Source organism: Puma concolor, chromosome D4 (genome assembly GCF_028749965.1).
Source record: "Puma concolor isolate L17-30 chromosome D4, mPumCon1.1.hap2, whole genome shotgun sequence".
NCBI lineage: Eukaryota > Metazoa > Chordata > Mammalia > Carnivora > Felidae > Puma > Puma concolor.
In genome coordinates, this window is record NC_141679.1 from 13,553,071 (window position 1) to 13,571,922 (window position 18,852).

Consider the following 18,852-nt stretch of genomic DNA (forward strand, 5'->3'; position numbering starts at 1 on the left):
ATCTGGCTGTCTTCCAAGTAGAGATAGTCCCTGAGTACCTAATGCCTGTAAGCTACACTGCTGGATGCTATGGGAGGTTAGATGAGTCCCCAGAACTGCAGCCTTTTCCCATCTTCTTTTCATAAGCACGTATTTTGATCTTGCCTCCATCTGCTGCATAGACATCTGGATTATCATTTACTCCCTTATTCTCTTGCACCTGTTAAAATTTTCCACCACACTATTACAGTGGTTCTCAAAGTATGGTCCCGGGACTCGCAACGTCAGCATTAGCTGGAAATCTGTTAGTGGCAATTTTCTGGTCCCACTGCAGATCTACCAAATCAGTATCTTTAGCAGCAGGTGGTTAGGGAGGAGAACTGACCAGCAATCTCTATTTTAATGAGCCCTCCAACAGATTCCAAAGCATATTACAGTTAGAACCGCTGCCATCTCATAAGCCACTCTCTCAGAGTTCAGCAATGACCTCTGATTCACCAAACCTAGTATTCTTTCCTCAGATCTGATCCTTCTTTACCTCTGTAAGCATCACACTCTGTACACATTTCACATCTCACATTGAGACATTCTCCTTTGTTTCCCGTGGTTTTGTGGCACCATCTGTCTTCACCTCACACCATTCCTTCATCTCTTTCATTGACTCTTTCTTCCTCATTATTTGGCCTTCTCCTCAGTTAAATCTCCCTTCCTTTCACTTTCTACATTCTCTCGTGAGGATCTGAGCCATCTATCTCTATGATCTCAAGTATTTCTTTTAGTTACAGCAGTTTTAGAATTGTGTTTTTTACCCAAGCCTCTGTATTAGTCTTCAAGTATGTGTTTCAAATGAGTCACGGGGAAAGGCCATCCCTAGGTTCCATGGCCTCTTAAAAAGAACACTGAGGGGCGCCTGGGTGGCGCAGTCGGTTGGGCGTCCGACTTCGGCCAGGTCACGATCTCGCGGTCCGTGGGTTCGAGCCCCGCGTCGGGCTCTGGGCTGATGGCTCAGAGCCTGGAGCCTGTTTCCGATTCTGTGTCTCCCTCTCTCTCTGCCCCTCCCCCGTTCATGCTCTGTCTCTCTCTGTCCCAAAAATAAATAAACGTTGAAAAAAAAATTAAAAAAAAAAGAATACTGAAACCCAAAAACCCCATCCTCACCATCCCCAAAGCAGCTGCTCTTCTCTCAACTAGTTCTCTCTCAACTCTCAGACAAGAAAACTCAAAGACTCAGACTCATCCTTGGCTTTTGTTTCATTCCACGACTGATTATCCAGCAAGTCTTGTTGAGCCTGTTTACATTCTTTCTGCACATTGGCATTTCCACCACCTTCCTGAAAGACCAAGCTTCTGGTCTTCTTTCACTTGAGGTTTTTTCCTAGTAATTGCCACTAAGTTAATTTTCTTAATTCTTTGATTGTATAGTTGTAAAGTCATTCAATCATTCTGTGATCCCTGCTACTATCTTCCACCGAAAATCCTCATTCATTACCTTGACACATGGAGTTATTATAGGACTCTGAACTTTCTTTCCAGCCTTAGTTCCCATTGCTCCTTGTTATATTCCAGCTAACCTGGGAGACTCTCCATTGAAGAGTCTCTATGCTTACTCTAAGTTTCTGTAACTATCTTTTAATGATTTTACCCAACATGTAATATCATCTCCATTCTCTTCCATGTGTCTTTCTTCGGTGTCCCTTACCTGAACATCATCTTCCCCCTATTTCCCCTCCTTCATACCTCTTCTATAGCAGGTGACACATCTGCAGGTTATAATAATAATGCATACAACACTCTCTCTGCCTGGCTAGACTGTAAAATCCTTGAAGACAGATCCCGAGCTGGTCTTCAAGGTTTTCTTTCTCGCCTGAGTAACTAGAGCACAATTTGTCATGTGAAAGATGCTTAGTGAAATTTGCATATTGAATAAATACATTCTCTCTTAAGTCTGCTTGTGGGAGGACTGGTAGGTCTCAAGAGGGGCAGTCAATGAGGAGGAGGAGGAAAAGGACAGAGGAGACCTTAAGTAAGCAGGCAAGAAATTCTGTGACTCAGAGAAACAAAGGCTAGAATTTTCCTGGAGGAAAGATATAAGAAAGTAATGTGGGTTTGTTTCCAATTGTGGTAAGTTCTAAGTGCGGGTTAAGAGAGGTTTAGAGAAGAATACTTGATAGGGGTACTTCCCACAGAGTTTAGTGTCACTTGTAATGCTAATTCTGAGGAAAATGAATAGCTAACAGCCCCTAAAATTGGGAGTTTGGTAATCAAATAATTCAGGGAAACCTGACAAACAAAAATCAACAGGGTTCTTTCCTGTACAACTTATGTCCTTCAACTTACTATTGTGTATTATTATATTGTGTATATTGTGTATTATATTATCCCAGTTCTGGAATGGTTTTCAACCTGTGGTGTTCCCTACACTTACATGAGCACAACACTGTTTTATCACAGGGCATCCTCTAGGAATAGCATTGCTGAAGAACCCATGCTGGGGAACACCGCACGGTTGACTCTCTGTGAGCTTTTAAATATAAAAATAAAGGCAATTTTAATACTCAGGACCTTAAAATGGAAAAAATAAATTAGTTACTCCATCCAATGACAAGAAAGGGGGCACTTTTGTTTCAAGCATCCAAATATTATCTGTTTCACAGTCCCCTCTCCCAAGAGGATTTCCCCGACTATCAGTTATTTGTTGCCTATTTCCAGCTCTATCCACCCTTACCAACCACCCCCCCTTCTTTTCTATTCTCAGTTTATGAGACACTTTTTTTTTCTGGAGGGATCTTCTTAACAATCCCAGAAAGGTAGAAAAGAGAAAATTAACTGAACACACACACAATTCTCAGGCCCTTATAATTTAAAACGGATTTACCACAACTTGAAAGTGCTGCTAAAGTGACATATATATTAAACAGATATTTGCCTGCAGGCACAGAATAAGAAACTGATCAGCAGGGAATGAATATTCCATCTGGACTCTGATATTTCATAGTTGTGATCCATTTTTTTTTGCCATGACATTTACTTAAGAAATGTTCAAAATAAAAATTTAAATAAGCATCAAATACCACATGAGTTCCACACATATGCCAAAATAATCTTACCCTTGTAATCCCTAAGAATTGCCCTTGACAGTATCTTGAAGGCAAAATACAAACTGCATTTGCAATGTTTTTGAGGATAAACTCCTCAGGACTATTCCTTTAGGGATCATAAAAGAGTTGTGTGAATGTGTGTAAAATCAACTCAATAAAATGTTTTTCCAATAGAGGAAGAGGGTCTTAAAGTAATCCAAGAAAGGAGTTTGTTCACATATGGATATGTCCCTGGAAACTTGGAATCAAGATAATTGGATTAGTAGGAATTACTATATAAGGATTATGTAAATGTATAAATATGTTATACTCTTCAATCATCCATGGGCCTTTATCTTTACATTATCCCAGTTTTTGTTGGTTTCCTTCTACATATTCAACAGCTCTAGTGTAACTGATCATCAGGTAAGAAAATGTTAATAATTTTTTCTCCTGAAATACTTAGGAAATATCTTACTTGAATGCCCCAGAATCAAGATCCATCATTAAGAGTCTAGACATGGCACAAATAATGTTTAAAAAAAAATTTTTTTTTAATGTTTTATTTACCTTTTGAAGGAGAGAGAGAGAGAGACAGAGCATGAGCGGGGGAGGAGCAGAGAGGGAGACACAGAATTCGAAGCAGGCTCCAGGCTCTATGCTTTGAGCACAGAGTCCAACGTGGGGCTCGAACCCACAACTGTAAGATCATGACCTGAGCCAAAGTCGGACGCTCAACCGACTAAGCCACCCAGGCACCCCATTATAGTGTTTAAAAGAATTCAACTGAGGAATCGATATTGTGCAGGGATTGAAATATTCTGGTAGAGAGGAAGCTGTCTCAAACCGCTGCAACTTTGTTTATCATGTAGATAAAATAAACATTGCTCATTTGATTACTTCACTTGAAAAATCTCTGGAGAAGACAAGACTGGTCTGATGGTTCATCACATCAAGAACTCATTCCTTCATCATCAGTAAAGGCTCGCAATGGTTATATCTGCCTCATAGTCAGAACTATACAACTGCAAGTTTATACCTATGCAATCACCAGAGAAAATCACTGCCTTCAAATTACAAGCCTATTGGTTGCATCTTTCTAGAACAAAATTATGTTAAGGGCAGAGAATGTGACTCTCATTCACAAATGTTTCACTGATGTTTTATAGAGTGCCTGACATGTAAAGTATTTGTGGAACAAATAAATGATTCCATAATTTCTATTCTGGTCATATCATTATTCAACGCTAATAGATATTTAATCTAAGATGTTATTGGCACTTTTTTTTTTAAAGGTGAGGAGTATTTTCATCACCCCATCCCACACACATCTTAAATTGATATTCTACTCAGAATACATGCTTTATATATTTTTTTAAATGAAAGGATAGCTGAAATTATCTTTTAACTTATTAGAGCATTTAGTTATTGAACTACCTATGTCACTTTAAGCCAAAGAACTAAGTAGCTAAACTAAACTGCTCAAGAGGTTGGCCTTCACTTAGGGGCAGGCCAACTGGCCTCAAATCCTTATTTCTTTGGGAGTGTTCATTCACAGCCATTCACAAAGCCCCCAACTTTTCTCCAGCAGGCATGCTGGGCAGCGCAGGATTTCAGCAACAATTCTGTGATTCTCATCTATCATATAAATCAGGAAAATACCCATTTGTTTATTTCCTCTGTGGGCACTTTATCACTCCAGCCAAGGGGGACAGCCTGGTCTTAGTCACCTCATTTGATTCTGTGATCTGAATACTGTGTTTTCCGTGTGGTTAGAATCTGAGCCTTGCACTGAAAAGGGTGTAAACAGTTGCAGACAATCAAACTCACGCATGGAAACTGCAGGTGACTGTCCAATTTTTGAGACTGCCTCAGAGAGCAGAACTCTCACTTTGATGCTGATGGGAGAGGAATGTCAAGATGGATTTCCGCGGGGTATTAAATAACTGAAGGGACTGGAAATCACTCATCGCTAATGTAAAAAAGGACATATGATTTTTCATCAGGAACCTGAGCTATGGCTCCATTCTTGCCTGCATTAGCCATTATGAGATGAAAGCAGATGGAAATTATTCATTCTCTCCAAACTCACATTCTTAAAATGCGATCTTATGAAAAAGCTTTGCCACAATCTTTCACTTCCAGGGAAATAGGACAAATGAGGCTTCCTCCAGAGCAGACAGAATCCTCACTTTCTTTACTGTATCTCAGCTGCACTAACATCTTTGGCACCAGTCTTGCTCGTGTATCACGGGCTTTATAAATGACTCCATCTCAGTCACCTGTTTTTATCCCAAGGCACACCCTGACTCCTCCAACCCCAAGGCTGTTTTGACCTGCCTTAGTGGCTCGATCCTCCTGCAGACACACAGGACCTGTCTTGCACCTGATGACAGCCATGTCAGTCAAAATGCGCAAAGTCATGGCCATAGAGTTAAGAAGAACTCATCTTTCAGGGCATGAAAAACACTGTCTAATAATGCTCTGGTGTTATCAATACCTGAAATGTAAGTTTTAGTTCCTAAAACATCATTTTATAATTAAACCAGAAACCAAATTAACCAACTCTTGTTTGGTTTGTGAGAGGAAGGGGTAAAGGGTGGCTACAAGGAGCCCATGCCAGTAAGTAAGGGCCTATGTGTTGCTGGGGTTTGGGAGAGGAAGGGAGGAAATGGCCAAACAAGAAGGTTCTTGAAAAGACCGACACCTTACGCGATCATTATGGGTATTTAGCATCGGCTCTGCTGGACTACTCTTTGAAGGCAGAGAGGGCACTGACATGTAATAGAAAAGGATAGAAGTTCTAGAGTTCCAGTGGTATAGATTGAAATCCCATTTCCTTCACTTTCTAGTTATAAGAGTCTGGACAAGTTACCTCACTCTCTGAGACTCAATTCCCTCATTTGTGACCTTGGAGTTAATAATAACCTTTCTCCAGCAAGATCTTCTATTCAACATTGTGCCTATAATCAACATTACAAGGTATTGTATGCTTAAAATTTTGTTAGTGGTGGATCTCATGTTAAGTGCTCTTATTACAATAAAAACAAAACAAAACAAAACAAAAAGCAGCCATACAAAAAACCTTGAAGGTAATTGTGAGATTTAAATGGAATAATGCAAAGTAGAATGACAACTGGGGTTGTAACACAAAAGTCTTATTAATTGTATTATAGAAAGTACCCCTCCCACAAATGTCACACACGCAATAGGAAACAACACATACAGGAACTTGTTATAAGGGGATTGCGACTTTTCTATCATTGTTTTGCTGGTGTAGAGCATGGCGCTTGGGACATAAGAAGCTCTCAACTAAAATTTATGCATATAAATGAGATTTATCGATTTTTTTTTCTTTTTTTCTTTTTTTTTTAATTTTTTTTTTTTTTTTTAACGTTTATTTATTTTTGGGACAGAGAGAGACAGAGCATGAACGGGGGAGGGGCAGAGAGAGAGGGAGACACAGAATCGGAAACAGGCTCCAGGCTCTGAGCCATCAGCCCAGAGCCTGACGCGGGGCTCGAACTCAGGGACCGCGAGATCGTGACCTGGTTGAAGTCAGACGCTTAACCGACTGCGCCACCCAGGCGCCCCTATCGATTATTTTTTTTTTTTGAGACTCCTATAGGTCACAGGCACACCTTGGTAACAGAGGATTTTTAAAATAAATAGAAAAAAGTATAATTTGTACTTTTAAGAAGGGCAGCGATAAGGTACAATGTTGCTTTCAGAAAAGGAAGTGTTTCTCTGATGAGTCCTGTAGTCCCTGCCATGTCAGAAAGGAAAAACGAAAAGACCACAGTAATGGAGAATAAAGGACACATAGAAAACAAAATACATCTGTTGGATTATTAAAATATAGTTATTGTATACTTAAGAAAAATTACGTCTTACTTGACATCATGTGTATTTTACCACAGCAAGTATCCTACCTTCACCTACTACTTGTTGACCAAAAGTGTCACTTTCTTAAAACACACTGTGGTTTACATGTGATACCTAAGTGCATCTGCAACTCTGATGTACACTGGTTACTCAGAATTTTTCTTCTATTCATCTACATTTGCAAATGGGCCCATACCAACAGAACACAGGTTGACCACCACACTGAATTAATATCAACTCAAAGTTCGTCTCTCTTCCAATGTCTCTGGATATCACTTCACAGAAGAGGGGGTGGGGGGCTTCAGGTAAATTTATAATTCAGTAAGGGCACCTGATAAAATGGGATGGGGAGAGTTCTCGCGTGTTGACTGAACAGCCATCACCAATGAAGAAATAGACCTCATTTCATGAGAAATAAGTCTCTCACACATACATTAGCTTTAGTATGCTTATCTATAAAATGATAGACTTAGATCCAGTCAGTGCCTTGAAAACTGTCTCTGCTGGTCCCTAGGGAGTTTCAATATGGTGGACAAGGACTGGGCTGGACTTTGGGTCTTCTCCTCTTCAACCTGGGCAGCTTCTCCTTTTTTTTTTTTTTAAGTCTGTTTTAATTATTAACTTGCTTAAATTTTCTTTGAACAAAGTATTACACTATAAAAAAATCTACTAGATTGGTGGACTAAGCAAATGGTTTGCATTCAGTCAGCATGTCTTTTAAAATGTTTAAGTGTATTGCAGTTTACTAAACATACTAAATAATATGCATGATCTTGCTTCAACATTGCTATGAGGTCAATGTTACCATTCTCTTCCATTATGAAGATTAGAAAACAGAGAGGCTTGTTGAGGTAAACCATGTACCTGAAGATACACAGGCGGTCAGTCATGGAGTTGACACAGGAGCGTAAGTATTCTGGTCCAAAGTGCAGTGTCCCTCCCCACAGTACACTGCCTCATCCACACAGGGGACTCTCCCCCTCAGACAGTACTATACAAAAGAGGAGAGAAAGGAAAATGGCGGACTGCTTATCTTATTCTGCATTGCAAATGTGCTCTGAGTATTGAAGCCAATGTTATTTGGCTGTTCCTTTTTTCTGTCACCATGGATTATCGCAGAACACAGTTTTGATGTTCATTTCAGTTATCATTATCTGGGGAATAGGAGGCAAAAATTAATTATCATTTAATTTTATCCCCATTAGTGTTTAAGTCTAGCATATCCTACCTGCTTCTGTACTACATCTCTTAATCAAATGTATGCCTGACATTGGAATAACCAGGTCAGAAGAAGAAGAAAGCCAGGTAAAATGAAGGAGAAAGCGTTAAGGCAGCACAATGTTTTCACTGGTAGTTGGTTCTGTATCATGGGAAGAGTGAAAATTTAGGGAGCATGTAGCTTCATGTTAAGGAACCACATTAATATGGTTCCTTTTACTTATTATTCCCATGTCATAGCAGAGAAAGGAGTTTGAAAAAATAAAACCAAACAAAAAAAACTTGGCCAAAGTCATACAGCTAGTAAATGGCAGATAAAGGATCCATACCTTAGTCTCTACAAACTAGATGATTAAGATGAAGCTAAAATTAAGCTACAGTAAAGAGGTATGAGCTCATTAATCCAAATCAAGCAAAATTCAATATATTGTACTTAGAACCCATATCTATTTCTTGAATGCCCATAGGAATGGATCTTGGAATAGCAACTAGGTTTGGGGTACTAATTCTCATGAGTAGCTTCTTGAACTTCTGCTGTGTTGATCAGGATTCTGAGGTCTTGACCCACTCCAATAGGAAAAAGTGCCATGTTCAATTAGTTATGTCTAATGTGTCCACTTTGGGTAGGTGGGGATGAAGAGAGTGGGGTGTGCAAGAGAGAGTGGGGACATGAGTGCTCCATATTTCATGACGTCTGCTCTATTGAAATCAGAAAATAACTAATGCTTATTGCAAATACTTTAGAGTAATTCTTAACCATGACAGTCATACTAAGAGATGTATTTCACTTCTATTCACTAGCTGAGCCAAAAACAATGTAACTATCTAGACAACCATACAATTCCAAGTGTCTAGGAATTTTCTGCCAATGGCCAATGTACCATCATTTTCTTTCTTCAGTGCACAAGCAAAATACAACTCACTTTCACTAGACAAAATGAACTTTCCGTAAGTCCATGTAAATGATTTATTTTTGAGAGAGAGACAAAGAGTGATTGGAGGAGGCGCAGAGAGAGACAGGAGACACAGAATCTGAAGCAGGCTCCAGGCTCTGAGCTGTCAGCACAGAGCCTGACATGGGCTCGAAACCACAAACTGCAAGATCATGACCTGAGCTGAAGTCGGATGCTCAACCGACTGAGCCACCCAGGCACCACAATTATTTCTCTTTTTGATTGACATGACCATCAGAAGCTCTATTGTCATGGCAAAAAAAAATTAATACTGTTACAAAAAAGTAAAACAACAAAACATCCCCACCTACCCAAAGTGGACTTCAGTAACTCTCTTGGCACCAATGATGCATACAAAATTTTATAACCTGCTAACTAATATACCACTTTCTTAGAAGCATGCTATAGAAAAAAAAATCAGAGAGAGAGGGAAGGAAGAAGTTGTCAGCCTAGCAGTCCATGGTTAGAATCTTGCAGTTAACAACCTGGAAGGGACTTCAGGATCATTTATTTCAACTCCCTGCTGAAGAAGCGTGTGCTCAAAGCCTGAGCCACATTGACCTCTGCAGGTGTCTATGCAATGCTACGTCTTCCAAGCTAACTCATTCTGCCTGATTATCCTCACGTATACAGAGCTGCCCACCTCATTTTCCATCATGGAAGGGCTTATGTCACTCCCATCTCACAGAAATTTTGAAACAAAAGTGTCCCAGAAGTGAGAAGATTTATTGTTAAATACACACACAGAGTTTGTGGCCTTGAGAATTTACGGTCTTCTCTCGAGGTTATAGTGCCAGAGGAGTGTCAACTTGCTCACTGTATATGAAACACAAAATTATAAAAGAGAGAGATGCCACCTATAATTCTACAGCCCAAATTTGACAAATGTGTGTTATTTTTCAGCTCTGTTGGAGGTTAGCAAGGTCTTCTGACAATTTCAAAATATTTTAAAATTTCTATTTAAGTATCGAATTGCTTCTCAGTGACATGGGCTTGCAACAGAAGTTTCTAATGACTGTTCTGCCTCCTTACACTCTCCAGTCAGAATGCCCTCAGCAGACATGAGCCAAATCAAGCTACATAATGACTGAGATCTGTCCAGCAGGTCCCACCATGGGCTAGAAGGACAAAAATCATTAATACAGAATACTGGCCAAACCTCACACAACAGGGTGAAGGATCTTCAGGCTCTGGAGTGTAAGAGCTTCCAGCCAGCTTAAGGGCTTCAGAGTCAGAGAGAACTTGGGGAAGAATCGTTGAATTTTAGAGCTGGAAGAGGCCCTAAAATGGTGGCATTAAACCTTTAAATTCAGTTAATGGGCTTAAATCCTAGCCCTGGCCCATACTGGCTATACAATCCACAGTCAACATATGTATGCCTTTTTTTTAAGTGTTTTGAGAGAGCAAGAGAGAGCAAGCACAAGTAGGGGAGGGGGCAAAGCACAAGTAGGGGAGGGGCAAAGAGAGAGGGAGAGAGAGAGTCCCAAGCAGGCTCCATCCTTTCAGTGCAGAGCCTGATGTGGGGCTCAATCTCACACACCATGAGATCATGACCTGAGCCAAAATCAAGAGTTTGATGCTTAACTGACTGAGCCACCCAGGATCCCCAACATATGTATGTCTTTAACATGGTGTCTGACATGTGAACACCTGTTAGCTGTTACTATCTCTACCAACCTCTTTAGGTTAGAGATGAGGAAGTTGATCAAAAAAGGTGAAGCGGCTTGACCAAGACAACCCAGTAAGCTGTACAGATGCTAAGCGAACATAATGGTCTCAGGAGGGCGGAAGCCTGAGTTGTTGACTGCCTTGAGATGTTTCCCACATTCGGGACTCTGCATCTTTGGTTATTCAGGAAGCCCACTATGCAACTCGATTTCCTCTTATAGGAGGCCACACACCAGCAATGTTCTTTCATAGGTACAAACTCATCAAGTTCACACAAGTAGTTTATTCTGCCCTTGAGGCTGACTGAGGTAGTTGTGAGATAAAATGGAATTTAATTCAGCTCAGTTTTGTTTGTGTAATTCGACATAATAGCACCAGCTACCACTTTGCTTTTTACTTTCCTTTTATGCTTTATCTGAAACCATCCATTCTACCCATTCATTCATCAAACATTTATTGCGTGCCTACTGTGGGGCTAACACCATGCTAGATCTTATGAGTAATAAAGATATTCAAGGGGCACCTGGGTGGCTCAGTTGGCCGAGCGTCCAGCTTCGGCTCAGGTCATGATCTCGTGGTTTGTCAGTTCGAGCCCCACATCGACCTCTGTGCTGACAGCTCAGAGCCTAGAGCCTGGAGCCTGTTTCAGATTCTGTGTCTCCCTCTCTCTCTGCTCCTCCCCTGCTCGTGCTTGCGCTCTCTCTCTCTCTCTCTCAAAAATAAACAAACATTAAAAAAAATAATAAAAAAGAAACATTCAGTTGGGGGACACCTAAGTGGCTCAGTCGGTTAAATGTTTGACTTTGGCTCAGGTCAAGATCTCACGGTTTGTTGGTTTGAGCCCCATGTCAGGCTCTGTTATTATGGCTCAGAGCCTGGAATCTGCTTCAGATTCTGTGTCTCCTTCTCTCTCTGCCCCTCCCCTGCTTGTCCTCTTTCTCTGTCTCTCAAAAATAAATAAATATTAAAAAATTAAAAAAAAAAACATATTCAGTTGGTATCATCATACCTCCACAGTCCCGGTAATAAAGTACCTCACAATCTTTCTGGTGGAGATGCTCAGTAGTCTCACCAGTAGATTTTTAGAAGCAGGTATTGGGACAAGAGGATGACTTTGGAGTCAAGGAAGTCCAGCTCCAATCACTGCTAGTTGTGTGATTTTGGAAAAGTCCCTAAACCTCCTCAGCCCCCACTTCCATACTATAAAATGAGAATAGTACCAATATCTTCTAATGATTTCTCATAGAGTTATTGAGATGATTTAAAAAGATGATGCATAGGGGCACCTGGGTGGCTCAGGTCATGATCTCGTGGTTTGTCAGTTTGAGCCCCATGTCGGGCTCTGTGCTGACAGCTCAGAGCCTAGAGCCTGTTTCAGATTCTGTTTCTCCTTCTCTCTGACCCTCCCCCATTCATGCTCTGTCTCAAAAATAAATAAACATTAAAAAAAATTTTTTTTAAAAAGATGATGCATATATAGCATGACACACAATGCTTGGCAGCTAGGAAGCACTCAGTAAACACTAGCTACATTTGTAGTTTAAGCAGTGTCTTCAGAATACATTTGGAGATTCCAATTCATTTAAAACATAAGTGAGGAGGTAAGGGGTTGTTTACTTATGCTGAACCCAGGGACTCAGTTGTGCTTAAACCATTTGGGTGGCAGTCAGCTGACGAAAATTCACTATTTCAGGTGATGGGTTGATCAGAATTATATTTTAAGAAACTTAATCAGGCAAGTGGATGGAATGGAGAGGACAGAATAAAATAAAGGAGAGTAGTTATAAAAATAATAATCTTGGCAAGAGTCAGTGGGCCCTTACAGTAAAGTCAGTACAAAAGACATATAAAATAACAAAGAGGTGGTCTAAGGATAATTAGACACTGTTGGTGACAGAGAATAAAAGAGAGAAAATTAGAGGTGTCTTCAAGATTTCGAATATGGCACCTAGAAAAGGATGTTCAGAATGAACAAGGGAATCATGAAGGGAAAGACAAGTATTCAGTTTCCTATTTTTCAGCATGCTTATATATCCAGGACTTGTGAGTGGCTGGGTAACGTTCAATACGCGTCCTTTCTTATACCCAAATGAAACATTTTTTTCCAAAAGGGCAGCTCCAGCTGGATCAGAATTCAAATGCAGGCATGTCCTGACAGTAGCACTTACTGCTTCGAGCTGTTTGTCTGATACAAGATTATGGAAACTCCAGCCTCACTGCTTGCTCTCTTAAAGAAAGTGACGATGTAGATAAAAGCCATAAGAGTTCAGATCTTCACATCAATTCCTCAAAGATGGAATCACATATAGTGGGGCTGCTATAGTTCAATGTCCTTTTGAGTTTATAAATGAGTGTTGATTGGAATGTATGACTTAGAATTATTCCAGAATAGTTTCTGCTCCTGACAGAGGACAAAAGTTGAAGGAGCGTATACCTCTTTCTTGACCTCTGCCCAACCCAACATCTAAGAATCCACTCCCTTTCCCATATACCGTATATAGAAATAACCCTTATAGTTTTTAAAGTATAATTTATTGTCAAACGGGCTCACATACAGTGTATAAGATGTGCTCTTGGTTTTGGGGGTAGATTCCTGTGGTTCGTTGCTTACATACAACACCCAGTGCTCATCCCAACAAGTGCCCTCCTCAATACCCATCACCCATTTTTCCCTTTTTCCTACCTACCCCTCATCAACCCTGAGTTTGTTCTCTGTATTTAAGAGTCTCTTATACCCTTATCAGCTTTATCATTTGAGTGCCTACCGGTATACCAGGCATTGTACAAAGCACTTTAGTGTCACTATCTCCTTTACTTCCTTAGATTCCCTATCAGGAAATTACCCCCATTTTAGAGAGGAATGGACTGAGACCTAGATGAGCAAACTCGTCCAGGGCCACTCAAGTGGCTAGTGGTAGAGCCATGATTCATATCAAGTTCAAAGGATTATTAAAAGAACCTATGTTGGGGGTGAAATTTCTTTGGGACTAGAAAACTGGGACTACAACTGAGGAAGAGTATATTATGTTCTAGTGCTTAAAGCATTCATTAGCTGTGAATGGAAATTAAGACCAATCACAATGTGCTGCCTCTTGTAATCTTTTCATATGTTCAAAGGAAATCTAATTTTATTGGTCTCAAAACTTCCAAACAGAATGATTGACTCTAATCCTTAGGATGCACTACAAAGACAGAGACAATTGCGCACTCTTCACTGAGATGAAGTTTGTAGTCTAGTCAGGGGGACACACTGTGAATTCCTCCTGTCCAGAAGCTCAATGAGCATGTGTAAGAACAGGGTCTTATCTCCCAAAATTGACACGTTGAAGTCCTAACACTTACTACCACAGAATATGACTCTACTTGGAGACAGGGTCTTGTAGAGATAATTAAGGTAAAATGAGGTCATGAAGGAAAGTCCTGATTTAATATGGCTACTGCCCGAAGAAGTTCGGACAGAGACAGGCACAGAAGGAAGACCGTGTGAAGACACCGGGAAAAGACGGCCATCTACAAGAAAAGAAAGAAACCTCAGAAGGAAACAACTCTGCCAACATGTTGACCTCAGACTTCTCTCCTCCAGAAGAGGAGAAAATAAATTTCTGTCATTTGAGCCAATCTGCGGTACTTGTTATGGCAGCCCCAGCAAACTAACATACCATGTTTGGAGGCATCCACCCTCCAGAATCTGGTCTCCCTTGTGAGGAGAATCATGTCAGCATGTTGACACAGATGGACAAAATGGTGAGAAGAAATGCCTTGGGGCCCCAGAGTGTGCTCTCTTAGGTTTCAACGAAGCAGAGGAAGGGCACAAAAGATCCGGTGTGCAGCATTACTGTCATTTTAAACCTCCAGACGCCCATGCAATGAGCTCGTGAGACCCTTTACCCGGAACTGTATTTCCATGCCCCTCTCGGGGCTTCTGCACTTGAATAAGAAGTCCATGCCACTTCCTCCCTTCCTCTCTGCACCTTTCACTGAAAATGTCTCATGACGCTTTCCATTCCATTGAGTCTACTCTTGCACAGAGTGGAGTCTCGCCTCAACGTGATGATCGTCTTCCCCTTCTGCTTTTGTACATGAAGCTTGTCAGAGAATCAAGCACTCTAAACAGGGTCAGCTAAACTGCTTCTATTGTCACAGCATCGTAGATTTAAAGACTTTCCGCCTCTACGTCTTGCCGCTAGATCTCTGCCTTTGTTCTCGTCATTTTGATAGGGGTACCATTTTCCCTAAAAGACCTAAAATACTAAAAGTAATCATTTTTCTCCATGGAGTGGGTATGATGTGGCCAGCACTTCACACTATTAGTTTTAATTCTCAAACCTGTCCTAAAGGTTAAGTATGATCAATTCTGTTTTATGGATGAGAAATGTTAAGACCTTTAAAGAGGCCATAAAGGAGCTAAAATGTGAACAAAGTCCTGACCATAAAACCCAACTTTTTTTCCCTGGACATGTGTTTTCTAACTGTAGCCATTCCCACGTCAGTGCCGTAACATTTATCCTATCTACCTCCTGTCCGTGCTATCATTTAACATTTTCTTCAGAATTCTACATTAATGTTGTCTTAAGCAATATGCGATAACTATATTTTTATATAGCTTAATGCAACAGCTATACTCTTTAAATATTCATTGCAATGAATACAGCATTACATTTTACAAGAATATGTACTGAAACAGATAAGCACAGGAAGTCTAGAATAAAATATGACCATCCATGTAGCACCTAAAATATCTTGTGTCACCCGTGGTATAGATAGCATACTGTTATATAACACTACACTACAAACTGACACCACTTATGAACAGAAGGAGCCTAGGGCAGAGTCCAGTGCAAGGCTCGATGTTTTCCCAGAAACTACTAGCCACATGTTTTAAGCAAGTTGTAGAGCTACCTGGCAGTATCTTAAAAATTGAGGGCTTTGCCTGATGGGCATTGCAGACTTACACTATCTTGGAAGTAATCTGCTCCACTCTAGTTTTTTCCTGTTGATTCGTCAGCTGCACAGTCCCTCAATTTGGGAATTAAGAAAGTAAGCCAGGGACAGACATAGCAGAGCTGCCTAGTTGTAGAACAACTGGCCTTACAGGCTAATCGAGTGTGTGCAGTTCTCAGAGGTCAGCCTCTTGTCAGAGTGAAAAGACTTCAGGAACAGGAAATAAGATGCAAAGGGTCCCTATGATTAACCTTGTGCCTGTTTCCAAAAATCTCTCTCTCTCTCTTTCTGCCTGTCTTTGGAATCTGAAGTTTGGCTGTAATAAATACATTGCTAGGACATATTTTTGAAATTTCAAGAGTCCATTTAGTAGGTTATAAGTAACTTGTGAGAAAAATAACACTACAAGTCATTTTTTTTCTAAATGTTTTTAATTTTTATTCTTCGAGAGAGAGAGAGAGCGCGCACCAGCAGTGGAGGGGCAGAGAGAGAGGGAAACACTGAATCTGAAGCAGGTTCCAGGCTCTGAGCCATTAGCACAGAGCCCAACATGGGGCTTGATCCCACAAACAGTGAGATCCATGACCTGAGCCTAAGTCTGACACTTCTGACTGAGCCACCGGGGTGCCCCTAGAAGTCATTATTAACTAGACTATGCTAGTAGTTTTGGGAGGCAGTAAGGGACATGTGAACAGGAGGGCCAGACTAGCATTGGGGTTTGGGTGTGTTAAAGGCTATTAAAAACCAAGTAGGAACATGTCAAAGGAAATGGTCTCCCTTTCCCTCCAGGCTCCTTGTCAGAGCCCTTCCTTCTTATCTGGGGTTTTCTTGTGTTGTCAGGCAACTCTTCCTCCCCCTACCGGGACCAGGAACTTCTCCAGCAAGGTCCAAGCCCCTTGTTCACAAGAGTAGTATATAAAAGTCAGTGCCAACAAGTGAGTGCGGTATATTTTTAACCGGTTAATAAAATCTTAGACCAAATTAACACAAAAGCAGTTTCCAGATCCAGGGCGTTAACATTCTCTGTGTGTTGGACCCTAGTCAGAGCAAATGTCTTGTGCTTGGTTCTGCCATCACAGTTTAAGCATGAAAGTTAACTTTGTGGCAGCTTGGCTAGACAACAACACCCAGTTATTTCATCAAACAGTAATTCCAGTGTTGCTGTGAAGGTATTCTGTACATGTGTTTAACACTACCATCAGTTGACCTTCAGCAGTTCACCATATACAATGCGGGAGGCGGTGTTATCCAATCAAATGAAGGCCTTAAGAGCAAAAGGAAGAAGAAATTCTGTCTCAAGAAGACACCATCAACTCCTCCCTGAGTTTCCAGCCTGCCAGGAATCTGCTCTACAGAATTTGGATGTGGAAGCCCATATAATACCACGAGCCAATTCCTTAAAATTAATAATAATAAAAAAAAACACAACAAAACATACCTTATATCCTATTGGATCTGCTTCTCTGGAGGACCCTGACTGATCCGCCACCCATTTGGAGCATATGTGGAGAAAGACAGCCAAGACCGCAAGGGGTCTGGAAACCAGAAGGGCCTAGAAACTACGGTATGTGAAGAGCAGCTGTCAGCACTACAGTTACTTAGTCTGGAAGAAGGAGGTCCGTGTGTGATCAGACAGCTGTCTTCATTCATTTAAAAGGCTGAAAAGTGGAAGAGAGTTCAGACTTGTCCTGTGTTGCCCCAGAAAAGAGAACTTGGCACTGAGGTTAGAGATTACAGCAGGCAGATTTGGGATCAGCAGAAACAAGAGTCCTCTAACCTTTTGAGCTCCATCAGCTCCCAAGGGTGGGGATTTCCAACAGAACTTTGATACGTGGAGGAGAACTGGAAAAAGGACTCCTTGATTAGGTGAGAGGAAAGAGTGTGCCCTCAAAGCTCCGATTCAGTTGGGCAGGCTACCGTTTACCAAGTGCTTCCTAAGCGTCAGGCACGGTGCTCAGCACTTTAAACATTTGATTTCACCCCATCATCCTTCCAACCCCTAAGGTGGGCTTAGTGCTTCCTCATTTTAAAGACAGGAAATAGAAGGCTCTTGGAAATCCAGGAAATGGTCCAAAGTCCTCCACTAAGTAGAGCAGCATCAGGTTTCAAACAGAAACCCACCTGAACCTTAAGGCTCCCCTATGATGAAACACTGTTTCCCTGGGACAGGAGGATACAAAATCACAAGCATGAGCCACAGGTCACGGCCTTTTCAACCCTTAGCAGCTGCATGCTGATGATACGTTTATACACCTTCAGGCCAATGTGGTGGGGAGAATTTATCTGCACTGTAGCCACGCCTTACTTGCCAAAGCACTGAAAGCAAAAGAAATGTATCCTTTCATTCAACAAGTACTGGTTGGCCACAGGTACTAGTCATCTAGAAGTACAGCTACAAACAGGACACACACGGCCTCAATCCCATCGAGAAACTTACATCTAGCAGGAAAGGCAAACATTCAATTAAAATGCATTGAGTATTTAGTTCCAAGTGTCATGAGTGCCGAGAAGGAGAAGAAACGTGTAGTCTGAGAATGAGTAGCAAGTGAGTCCTCTTCTTATCTGGAGGGTCAGGGAAGCCCCTCGGTAAGGGAGGGTCAAGGTGGGCACTGAAATATACACACGCTTGGTCAGAGGCAGCACACAGCACGGCCCTGAAACACAAAACCACTAAGAGCACTAGAAGACCTAAAAAAAAAAAAGATCAGCGTGGCTGACTTTTTACTAACAAAAAGGCAGTGGCTGCAGAGGTGACAGAGACCATTTCATGCACTGGCTATGGAGAGTATGTCATCATTTTCAATGAACAGGGATAGAGATAACGTGGTGGCTTGGGGCATCCCAATCATAGCCCTCAAATGCAGCTGCACGTGAGGCTTGGGTGGTGTGTAGAAAAAGTCTACATAGCAGATCGGAGACTGCCATCCCTAGAAAGCTCTTTTTGCAAGGTTGGCCCTGGGCTGGTATCGAGAAACTTGGGTACTAAAAAGGTTCTCACCATTCCCACCACCGATAAGAGCGGCTCGCTGTGCCTCAACTGTTTGAGCTTATGCTGAACACCTGCTTTCTTTCTGGGTGTCTGGAATTTGGTATGTGCTAGGCAGAGGATGCTTATGTGACCAACCTCCGGT

At 41.3% G+C, this 18,852-nt stretch overlaps 1 protein-coding gene and 1 long non-coding RNA gene across 10 annotated transcripts in view; one reads left to right on the top strand and one right to left on the bottom strand.

Annotated features, from left to right (window-relative positions):
* LOC147574723 (uncharacterized) overlaps positions 1-4,277 on the top strand; it is a 175,406-nt gene extending 171,129 nt beyond the window's left edge. Inside the window, exon 6 of the long non-coding RNA XR_015243461.1 lies at positions 3,929-4,277. This is a non-coding gene — a long non-coding RNA (uncharacterized LOC147574723). The remainder of the gene's footprint in view (positions 1-3,928) is intronic.
* Positions 1-18,852, bottom strand: part of TRPM3 (transient receptor potential cation channel subfamily M member 3) — an 803,813-nt gene that overhangs the window by 416,919 nt on the left and 368,042 nt on the right. The gene's annotated exons all lie outside the window — the stretch shown is intronic.